The sequence below is a fragment of the Aethalodelphis obliquidens genome, unplaced genomic scaffold (genome assembly GCF_003676395.1).
Source record: "Aethalodelphis obliquidens isolate GAN/ISIS:26980383/991018 unplaced genomic scaffold, ASM367639v1 scaffold39, whole genome shotgun sequence".
Classification (NCBI taxonomy): domain Eukaryota; kingdom Metazoa; phylum Chordata; class Mammalia; order Artiodactyla; family Delphinidae; genus Aethalodelphis; species Aethalodelphis obliquidens.
In genome coordinates this window covers 7,972,597-7,984,572 of record NW_020837983.1, presented here as the reverse complement: position 1 = coordinate 7,984,572, position 11,976 = coordinate 7,972,597, and positions in this window count along the sequence as shown.

Genomic DNA, 11,976 nt, shown 5'->3' with positions numbered 1-11,976 from the left:
GGACCACATTTAAAGTCTTTACTGAATTTGTTACAATACTGCTTCTGTTTTCTGTTTTAGTTTTTTGGCCGTGAGACATGTGGGATCTTAGCTCCCCGACCAGGGATTGAACCCGCACCCCCTGCATTGGAAGGTGAAGTCTTAACCACTGGACGGCCAGGTAAGTCCTTATTTTCAATATTTTAATTTGCTGATTATTTTGGGCTATTCTTAACTCTGCTATCCCTCTTCTTTTCCCTTACTGCTTTCAGTAGTCAGGTGGCATGAGAGACAAAAGGAGCTCCCAGATGAGTGTAGTTAGAAAACTTGCTGTGAGAGAGAAGTGGGCACCCAGGTAATTGAGTGGGGAGAGCCTGGGGCTGGAGGTTCAACCAATATGCCCTCGTGGTTGCCCCTGAACCAACCCCTTGGTTACCTGGGGTGTAAAATGAAGGCGCTGGCCTCTGGGGTCCTTTGCAGCCCGAAGGGTGTGGGAGTTGATGATCTTCATGTCTGCGTGTGGCGGGTTCAAGGGGGGCAAGTGTCATCTTGAAGATAGAGGCAGATGGGTGAGGAATGAGGCACCAGCAGAGAAAGGGGGGGCAGGGCCGACTGTGTGCGTGTGTGACCTGCTCTGTGACACAGGCCCCTACTGCACGCAGGAGGACCCCTGCTTGGTTTACTTTAAGTTGTGCTTTGGCCATCCTGAAAATTTTTAATAACTTTTGAAAAAGGGACCTCACATTTTCATTTTGTACTGGGCCCTGCAAATTATGGGTTGTGGTCCTGGGTAGGGAAAAGGATGGAGGCGGAGGCACAGAAGACAAGAGAGGTGTGGCATCGGGGGGAGAAAGAGCAGAATGTGAAAAGAAAGGGGCGTGGTATCCCCCCATCTAGTGGCTGCCACCCAGGTGTTGAGTCCCCAGAGTCCCCCACCAAATGCTCCACCAGTTACCTGAATCCTGGGGCCCCTTCCAGCCTCCTTCATGTATCCCATAGCCCCTAATCAGCCATACTTTCCAGTATCTACTGTTCTCCCCCTTCACAGAAAATTATTGTCAGGCAGCCTTCGTTAAGAGTAGTCATTTTTGGGGCTTCCTTGGTGGCGCAGTGGTTGAGAGTCCGCCTGCCGATGCAGGGGATGCGGGTTCGTGCCCCGGTCCGGGAAGATCCCACATGCCGCCGAGAGGCTGGGCCCGTGAGCCATGGCCGCTGAGCCTGCGCGTCCGGAGCCTGTGCTCCGCAACGGGAGAGGCCACAACAGTGAGAGGCCCGCGTACCGCAAACAAAACAAAACAAAAGAAACTCAAATTAAATGACGACCATTTAAAAAAATAAAAAAGAGTAGTCATTTTTTTTTTCCTGTGAATTCAGCAGAATTTGCACCTTAATCCACTAAATATTTTGAGGTATAAGCTTATATCTACTTTGCCTGCCTGACACTTATGCTCAGGCCTGAAGAGTCGGGAAGTTAGAAAACATCTATCAAGTGTGTGCACCTTGGCTGAAGGCAGAGAAGCCACGCCTACCTGCTCAGGTGTTCTTTGTCTCACCAGGCACAAGAAAGCCGGGAGAGAATCCAAAGGCATGCTTTCAAGAGTTTGTGGCAGCTCGCTCTTTGCAGAGGGAGTGAAGCTATGCAGGCTGGGTGACAGCAGCGTGGAAGTTAAAGTAGGCCTGGAAAGACACAAAATATGATCTCTAAATTTAATCAGTCATTTTTTTACAGAATCCCAGGCATTTAAATCTCACAGCTGAATTTCCAGATTACCTGCGGGCATTGCAAAGAATTGAGGGGTAAGGTACCATGAGGTATTATTAATTTACAAATAAGTATTATTTACTTACCTTCAACAACATACCAGGTGCTGTGATAGGAGCTTTAAGTAGTTTTTTGCATATAATCCTCATAACAACCCAGTGTGGTAAGTCGTTACTGGTTTTATTTTACAGATTTTAATCTCAAATACAGAGATTAAAAATATGTATTAGGTCTCAATAGTAGAATCAATATACAGAGAGCTTTCTGAAGGCAGGGAAGGTGGTCCTTAAGGGATATGGAAATAGCTATATTCCCATTTATTTGATTCATTCCTAGACAAGTAAAATGACTTATTCGAGTCTTCAAGGTCCTACTCTGGCCATCGAGTTTCCTCTGACCTTATGTCTGGGAGTCAGGGCCCTGGGGGTAAGACTTCTTAGACCTCTCATGTTAGACTTCTCAGATTTCCCCCATTTGAGACTTCCCATCTCCCAAAGGAACGGGTGGAGCAAGATGGTCTGTAATGGGAAATCATTATTACCTCTCTTTCCTCATTAGCCTCTAACAGAAATTCAGTATTTCCTTCAATTACAAATACAGGCCACAAACCACAGTTTTATTAGCAGTATCTGAGACTTAAAAAAAATTTTTTTTGTATACATCATGTAATTAATTTATTTATTTTAAAATTATTAATTTATTTATTTTTGGCTGCATTGGATCTTCGTTGCTGCGCGTGGGCTTTCTCTAGTTGCAGCGAGCGGGGGCTACTCTTTGTTGTGGTGCGCGGGCTTCTCATTGCGGTGGCTTCTCTTCTTGCAGAGCACGGACTCTAGGCGCGCGGGCTTCAGTAGTTGTGTCACGTGGGCTCAGTGGTTGTGGCTCGTGGGCTCTAGAGCGCAGGCTCAGTAGTTGTGGCGCACGGGCTTAGTTGCTCCACGGCATGTGGGATCTTCCTGGACCAGGGCTCGAACATGTGTCTCCTGCATTGGCAGGTGGATTCTTAAGCACTGTGCCACCAGGGAAGCCCCTCTTTTAACCATTTTTTAAATGTACAATTCAGTGACATTAATTACATTCACACTGTTGTACAACTATCACCAGGTTTTAAAAATATTTTGTTAGCTATATATATATTTTTATAAATTTATTTATTTTATTTGTGGTTGCGTTGGGTCTTCGTTGCTGCACGTGGGCTTTCTCTAGTTGCGGCGAGTGGGGGCTACTCTTCGTTGTGGTGCGCGGGCTTCTCATTGCGGTGGCTTCTCTTGTTGGGAGCACGGGCTCTAGGCGTGCAGGCTTCAGTAGTTGTGGCTCGCGGGCTCTAGGCACACAGGCTTCAGTAGTTGTGGCTCATGGGCCTAGTTGCTCCATGGCATGTGGGATCTTCCCAGACCAGGGCTCGAACCCGTGTCCCCTGCATTGACAGATGTATTCTTAACCACTGCTCCACCAGGGAAGCCCTGTTAGCTATATTTTAATGTAATAGGTTTCCTTGTGATTGTATTTGTTTTATACGCTTAAAAGCATTCATCTCGGAAGGAGTTAATATGGTTCATCAGACATCCAAAGGGCTCTGGGACACAAAAAAGGTTAAAAATCCCCAATCTATAGGCTCTTTCCACTTTTAACATCCTATGACTATATGAATCTAAATCAATCCAGCTTTCTTTTAATAAATGGGGATTATAATGTTTCTCTGCCCTATCTACCCTTGGGTATTGCCACTTAATGTGCTTTTTGTCGGTGCTGTAGGGTACGCAGCAGGCAGGCAAGCCCCAGCACTGCCCTCCGCACAGCATTAGTATTCCTGGACAGTCTTCAGCATGTGAAGACCCTTGGAGGTTCAGGACTTGGGGTCATCCAGGAGCCCTGTCTCTGAAAGCCTCCAGTGAATGTGGCTGTCAGGACGCGTTCTCCGCTTCACTTCTGTGCCAGAATCAGGCCAGGGAACCGTAGACCAGTAGGTATTTGCTTCCCCTGGGCCATTCTCAGGATGGGCCGCATTAGCTGGTGAGCGTGAATCACCCAGCAAGTGATATAAGACATTTGATATAGTTGGGAAGATACCCATTTGTTCAGTTCATTCCTTTGTTCAATCATCTGTTCAGTCATTTAATAAAAATTTACTGAGTGCTTATGTATGTGCCAGGATACTTTAGTGAAAAAAGAAAAAAAAGGCCATAGGGTTTGCCCTTATGGAGCTTACATTCTAGTAGAGAGGAGGGAAGGGATAGACAATAACCAAAATAAAAAAAATGCACTATATAGCATATGATGACGATGAATTCTGATAAAAAATGAAGTAGGGAAGTGCTGTTGGGGATAGGTTATAATAATTCCTACCAATGGGAAGTGGGTTGACTGAGGAGGAAGTACACCGTGGGTAGCAGAGACCCTTCTGCTGCCTTCCCTTTTGGGATATGCCTGCCAGCAGAGAACATTTGTTCCCACTTGTTTTCAGCCACGTGTAAACCTTAAAGGCCCAGTGGTGTGGGGAGCACTCCCTGAGGGGATCCAGCGTCCTCTGTGACTTGACTGGATGAGTCTCCAGGGGGACTGGGGATCCTACATCTAGAGCCAGATTCTCTATATTAGCTTTGTCAGTTTTCTTATTTTTAAAAATTAAAAAAAAGTATTTATTTAGGGCTTCCCTGGTGGCACAGTGGTTGAGAGTCCGCCTACCGATACAGGGGACACGGGTTCGTGCCCCGGTCCGGGAAGATCCCACATGCTGCGGAGCGGCTGCGCCCGTGAGCCATGGCCGCTGAACCTGCGCGTCCGGAGCCTGTGCTCTGCAACGGGAGAGGCCACAACAGTGAGAGGCCCGCGTACCGCAAAAACAAAAACAAAAACAAAGAAAGTATTTATTTATTTGGCTGTGCCGGGTCTTAGCTGTGGCACACGGGATCTTTGTTGCAGCATGCGGAATTTTTTTTTTTCAGTTGCGGCATGTTGGATATTCAGTTGCGGCATGTGGGATCTACATCTCTGATCAGGGATCGAACCTGGGCCCCCTGCATAGGCTGCGCAGAGTCTTAGCCACTGGACCACCAGGGAAGTCCCTGCCAGTTTTAAAAGTGATGTTTTGGTCTCCACATGCGGATCCTTTAATTTCTTCGTTGTTTTAGAACATAGGCAGGGAAACGGGATGCTATTTGTTGGTGTTCCAATCAACTCCCCCAGTGTTTTCGTATTTGGGTTTTTGATGCATTTCTTCCCTTCTGAATGTGAGTCCTCCAGGGCAGGAAGGATATTGGCCTTTTCCTCTGCCTGGGATATCCCTACTGTGCCTAGGATAGTACTTGGCACAAAGAATGTACTCCATAAATCTTTATTTACTAGATAAGTTTCATGTAAAGTACAGTAGCCATTGAGTTTTGGTTGTGGATTCATCGGAAGCTTACTGTGCTATAGGTCAAATGAACTGAAAGGGCAAAGGCATTTTTTGTCTGAAGCTGCCCCTATTAACCCATAACTTATTTAAAGGGATAATAATACTTTCCATGGAACATATATTTAACACAAACCCTTAGACATTATGAAATCTTTTCTAAAAAGCAGGATATTAGGTGATCTTTTTTTCACACAACTCATGTTAACTTGACAGCTCCCACAATTAACATTGTAATTCACTTGTGAAGCCCAAGGTGAGTCAGTATTTAAGGTTTCTACCATCACAGCATTGAGTATAGCCTGGAATGTAAAATAGTACATGAGATATTTCAAGAGCTTCAGATATTTGACAACCAATTATGTAGCAGACATGATGCAACTACTGTATACACACAAAATACATTGTGCTGGACACGGGCTTACACAGAGATAAATAACATACACCCTCAACCAGTGAGCTCCTAGGGGCTAGGGTTATGACATAATGTTAGGGCTTATATGTACCTAGCACTATCTTAAAGGCTTTTTTTTTTTTTAACACATTTAATACAACAACCTGGTAATTTAGCTGCTATAACATTCCCCACATTTTATTGAACATGTAGCAAGCAGCCTTGGGAGATATACTGTCTCCCTTTGGAGCAAAGAGCAGTTTCCCTGAACTCAGGGTTCCTCTCCTGTAACCACACTGCGTGTGCAGGTTTTTGCATCTCCCTGTGGGAACCGGGGCTCAAGGAACCAGTGTAATACATACTGATTCTCTGGCTACTGCAGTTGTCTTCAGTAATAGACTGTCATTTGTTTCTGACCCAGGAGTTTTGTGTATTCTGCCGGCATCTATGAAAGTATGGCAGGCTAACTTGCTAGTTTGCAAGTAGGGCAACATCTCAGACCCTTCCCAGTTCTTGATGTTCACGAAGGGGGAAATGGAAAGACAGATGGTTCAAGAACTTGCCCAAAGTCACTCTGCCAGTAAGTGGAGGAGGTGGGATCCAGACTCTTGCCATCTAGGGTAGCCGATGAGCTTACTTCCAGGCATATGTGGTTTGAGGTGCCTTGGGCCATCTAGCTGGTGCTATATCCAGTAGGTCTTTGATCATACATGGAGGAACCCAGAACGTAGGCTCTCATTTGGGAACCAGTCACATTAATGTTGTTGCCGAGATGATGAAGTGGGGATTGAATGTATGGATTCCTCTAAAATCTTGGTTACGGAGAGACAGAGATAGCTTGAATGCTAGAGAAGGACATAGAGGAAAAAATCACTTATTTATGAATTTTTAATTGGACGCAGACCCGAACATGTAAAAATATTGTTGGAAAAGAACCACTAGCGGGATGAGGTTGAAGGTAGAGGAGAGGAAAGTTGGTGGAGTCAGTGCCCTAAGGAAATGGAAACTGATGAAACCCAGATAATACATTTTCCACTGAGGTGGGAAGGAAGGAGGGAAAGATAGGTAAGGTGCTGATAGGTGTGTAGATATCTGGATGGCGTAGGGAGTTGAGGGAGTCCTTCTCTAGAATTGGCTAGATCACTGCTAAGAGGAACGAGGAAGGTATTGGGGTGGGGCTTCAGGAGAACAGTGTAGGTTAGAGCGAGAAACAGCAGGTGGAACTGTCTATAGACCATTGACTCTCCTATGTTTGGCCCAATGCCTTGCACATAGTAGGTGAAATTAAATGAATTGAATTAATGAGTAGACACGTGTAGAGGGATTCTTAGGCAATGTACTGAGGTGCTGGTTGAGGAGACCACCTTTCTGCAGAGGCTAGTTTCTGAGATGCTGAGTTAGATGGAGTTATGGGCAGGGAACAGTCTCCTATTTGGTGACTGCCTGCAGCCGCTAAGTGGGTAGCACCCAGCCCACCTGCTGAGAGATAGCAAGACAGTCAATCCTGGGCCCCAGGCAGGGCCAAAGTGGGGATCAGCTGGGATGGGGAAGGAATAGTACAGCTTGAGTTCTCCCCTTTGACCACTCTGGATGCCAAGAGGTTGAAGCCTGGTCATGTCTGGATTCTAAGCATATTATAGAGCAAACAAGAATTATTTGTCATGATGTGCTCTGAGAATAAATTCTATGATATGACCTCGTTCCAAATGGGATCAGTTTTTATTTTTAATGTATTTATAGACTTGAGGTTCAGGCTTCCAAGGGAATGAGATAAAGGGATAGAGGTCAATAAAGGGGGTGAGAAATACAGCTCAAAATGAGCCAAGGGGCATTCCATTTTAGAAGAAATGTGTCTGTGACCGGCCAGAAAATGAAGATAATGGTTGTAAAGAGAAGACAGTCATGAGAGAAAGATTTTAAGTAACTTTCCATTACTTGGCAATGTTTTTAATTTGGCTACATCTGACACCAAGAGGTGAGGGAGAAAGCCAGCCCATAATTCTAAAACTAAATTAAAACCTCTCCTGAGGCATCTGAAGATTTTGATTTTGGAGAATAATTGGTTTTTGTTTCAGTTCACACAAGTCAGCAGGCAGGGTGAAAAAAGCACGGACCTGCAGCAAAGCATTAACCTTCCAAGCAGTGGGTCTTGGTTTCCATAAGTGCAGTGTAGGAGAAAACTCTACAAACCTTCTGCATCTAAGCTGAAAGGGTGCTGTACAATTTAAATGTTCAGGAACCTCCACCCACACGCATTTAGCAGGTGTCCAAGGATACAGCAGCTCATGGTCTTGACCTGCAGTGAAGGACAGAGTGATAGTATGTCTCAAGAGAGCTATTTATAGGACACTAGTGCATGTCATTTTCTTTAACTATCATCTACTCTTGATGTTTGGGGGCTCTGCCATTTATTTCAACATTAAATTATAGGTTTTTAAAACTAGACCATTGTGCCTGACCATCCAGTGGTTTCCTATTACTCACCTGTCACTGCTTGGGAAAGTCATCTGAGGAAATGTAATGAGATCACTGGGGCAACCCCTTTTCCAGGCTAATTATTCCAGCACTCTGTATTGCATTGTTATTTTTAGTTTACTAACATTAGCTTTTTTTCTTCCTAAGGAGACTTGAGTCCACTCAATTTCCCTAACTGTCAAAGATGCAAATTGCAATTTTATTTATTTTTTCTTATTTCCTCAGAAACTATAACCCTCATGCCCAGCCCCATTTTCTCTTTTCTCTCTTTTTTTTTTTTGATTTTCTTACAGAGCAGGGATTAAATCTGATCACTGCAAGATGACATTGCAAGAGCAGGCTGGACACATTTTCAAGTGGCCAGGCTTTTGCAGGGGAAGGCTACTGGGAAGGGTGGCTTCCATTCATTCAGTGGGGCAACAGCTCTGAACTCTTCTTCCGGCTCTGGCCCTGACACCTCTCCAATCTATTCTCAGTCCAGCAGCCAGGGTGATCCTGGTAAGACATCAGTGGATCGTAAGAGTCCTCTCCCCCAAACCCTACCCCATCTGTCCCCCCCATCCCCTCCTCTTTTTGCTGTTTTCCCTCCTTCACTCTGCTTCCCCCTGGGACTTTCTTACCGTCCCTCAAACACACCAGGAATGCTCCTGCCTGAGGACTTAGCCCTTGCTATTTCCTCTTCCTAGAATTCCCTTTCCCCAAATTCATATTTTTTTTTCACAAGGAATGTGAATAGTTTTATTTTTGTAAATGTATTAAAAATTCTTTCATTTTATATGGAGCCTAGAATTTGAAAAAGAATAGATACATGTATATGTATAACTGAATCATATTGTTTGCTGTCTCGCACCCTTAAAGTCTTTACTCACCGAGGCCATCCTTGACCATTCTATTCTTATATTGCAAGCCCCTCCTCCAACCCTCACCTGGAAATCCCTCTTTGCTGTCCCTGTGTTCCTTCTCTCCACAGCACTTATCACCAACTATCACTACGTGCATTTCTTTTTTATTTTTTCACGTCTGTTTCTCCCCACCAGCATATAAACTCCAAGAAGACAAAACAGTTTGTGTATTTTGTTTATTGCCGTGTCCCTACCGCTTAGAAGAGAGCCTTGAATGAATCGGTAAGTATGTTACCTAACTAGTGACATGTTTCAGGAAGCCTACTGACATTTTATAAGGTCATCCCTTAATACTGCCTGGAATCTCCCTTCTCTTGGTGTGCCGGTGGTATCCTTCCACAAATAGAAACCACAAATGCCCCTAACCATCCCAGAAAAGAGATACAGAAGAAACACAGAAGCACAATGGATTGTTAACGTATGTCTATGTTTCTGAACACTTGGAAAATAGGTCATTCATAGTCTTTCCCATATAGTTAAGAACTCTATTAGCACCATTAGCAAGTTATCGGCAGTGAGTTGGAAGTAAGTCTGTGTGTCATAATCTTTCCCCAAATAAAGGGTACAATTTTAATAGCTCCGAAAGATGTCTTTGACTGAATTTGTTCAACTTGGCTTTATTTTTTGCAGAAGTGATTTCTCTGTATCAGGGATCAATTTTTCAACTCATTCAATATTTATTAAGCAGCTTCTATTCCAAGCAACAATATCATGCACTGTGTTGGAGTTATTTCATTTATGAACTTCTATTAGCAGTCTTGCATTGGGGTATTTGGTTTCTGCTGAGCCAGGCCCTTGGTAAAGGTGTTAATTATTTTCCCTTTTAAGAATCCCCAGGAGGTTACACCTGTTAAAAACAAGACAACAGGCCCCAAATGGAGTTGCTTATGCTAAGCCCCACATCATCAAACTGAGACTTGACTTAATTACAGTTTTAGCTTTCCCAGAAATGGAATCTTTTTATTTTTAAATTTAAAAATTTTTCTCTGCATTGGGTCTTTGTTGCTGCATGCGGGCTTTCTCTAGTTGCAGTGAGCGGGGGCTACTCTTCGTTGTGGCGCACGGGCTTCTCATTGCAGTGGCTTCTCTTGTTGCGGAGCATGGGCTGTAGGCATGTGGGCTTCAGTAGTTGCAGCTTGCGGGCTCAGTAGTTGTGGCATGTGGGCTCAGTAGTTGTGGCTCACGAGCTCTAGAGCGCAGGCTCAGTAACTGTGGCACATAGGCTTAGCTACTCCGCGGCATGTGGGATCTTCGTGGACAGGGATCGAACCTGTGTCCCCTGCATTGGCAGGCGGATTCTTAACCACTGCGCCACCAGGGAAGTCCCCAGAAATGGAATCTTAACCCAGTCCATCAGGAAAGGCCTGATCAGCACGAGTTAGGTAATCTGCCTGATGTTCCCTGCCATTTCCCTAAAGGAAAGTGACCTTACAATAACCAACCTGCTTTTTGGCCTAGTATAATTTTCTTATTCCTGCTCCATTCTGACTATAAAAATCATTTTGTACAGCTCCTAGGAGCTCCTTTCTATCTGCTAGATGGGTTGCTGTCTGATTCATGAATTGTTGAATAAAGCCAATAAAATCTTTAAAATTTACTCAGTTGAATTTTGTTTTTTAACACACCCTTTGCGAGACGCAGTTCATTCTCCTGGGGAAGGTCTAGCTTTTTGGTAAGTCCCAGTCTTGGTCTCAAAGGTCTGTCTTGCTTCCACCAAATTCCCAAAGAAACCAACAGATAGGATTTCCCCAGAGCAGCTTCTGCTGTTCTGTGTTTATACGCAGTCTTTTGTGGGGATATATATTATATATATATATATATATATAATATGTATATATAAAATTCTCTTTTGCACCAGTTTACTCATTGCTCTTTCAAGGACTGATGGGTTCCAACTGTGATTTGCACTCCCTTCTTTTTAATTTATTTTATTGAAATATAGTTGATTTGCAATGTTGTGTTAATTTCTACTGTACAGCAAAGTGATTCAGTTATACATATATATACACATTCTTTTTCATATATTTTCCATTATGATTTATCACAGGATATTGAATATAGTTCCCTGTGCTATACAGATGGACATTGTTGTTTATCCATCCTGTATATAATAGTTTACATCTGCTAATCCCAAGCTCTCAATCCATCCCTCCCACACCCCCTGCACTCCCATCTTTTATTTAAAAATTTTATTTATTTATTTATTTAGGCTGCATTGGGTCTTCATTGCTGCACACGGGTTTTCTCTAGTTGCGATGAGCGGAGCTACTCTTCGTTGTGGTGTGCGGGCTTCTCATTGTGGTGGCTTCTCTTGCTGTGGAGCACGGGCTCTAGGCACACAGGCTTCAGTAGTTGTGGTGCAAGGGCTTAGTTGCTCCGTGGCATGTGGGATCTTCCCGGGCCAGGGATCGAACCTGTGTCCCCTGCATTGACAGGCGGATTTTTTATTTTTAACATCTTTATTGGAGTGTAATTGCTTTACAATGGTGTGTTAGTTTCTGCTGTATAACAAAGTGAATCAGCTATACATATACATACATCCCCATATCTCCTCCCTCTTGCATCTCCCTCCCACCCTCCATATCCCACCCCTCTAGGTGGTCACAAAGCACCGAGCTGATCTCCCTGTGCTATGTGGCTGCTTCCCACTAGCTATCTATTTTACGTTTGGTAGTGTATATATGTCCATGCCACTCTCTCACTTCGTCCCAGCTTACCCTTCCCCCTACCCGTGTCCTCAAGTCCATTCACTATGTCTGTGTCTTTATTCCTGTCCTGGCCCTAGGTTCTTCAGAACCACTTTATTTTATTTTTTATTTTTTTTAGATTCTATATATATATGTCAGCATACGGTATTTGTTTTTCTCTTTCTGACTTACTTCACTCTGTATGACAGACTCTAGGTCCATCCATCTCACTACAAATAACTCAGTTTTGTTTCTTTTTATGGCTGAGTAATATTCCATTGTATATATGTGCAACATCTTCTTTACCCATTCATCTGTCAATGGACACTTAGGTTGCTTCCATGTCCTGGCTATTGTAAATAGAGCTGCAATGAACATTGTGG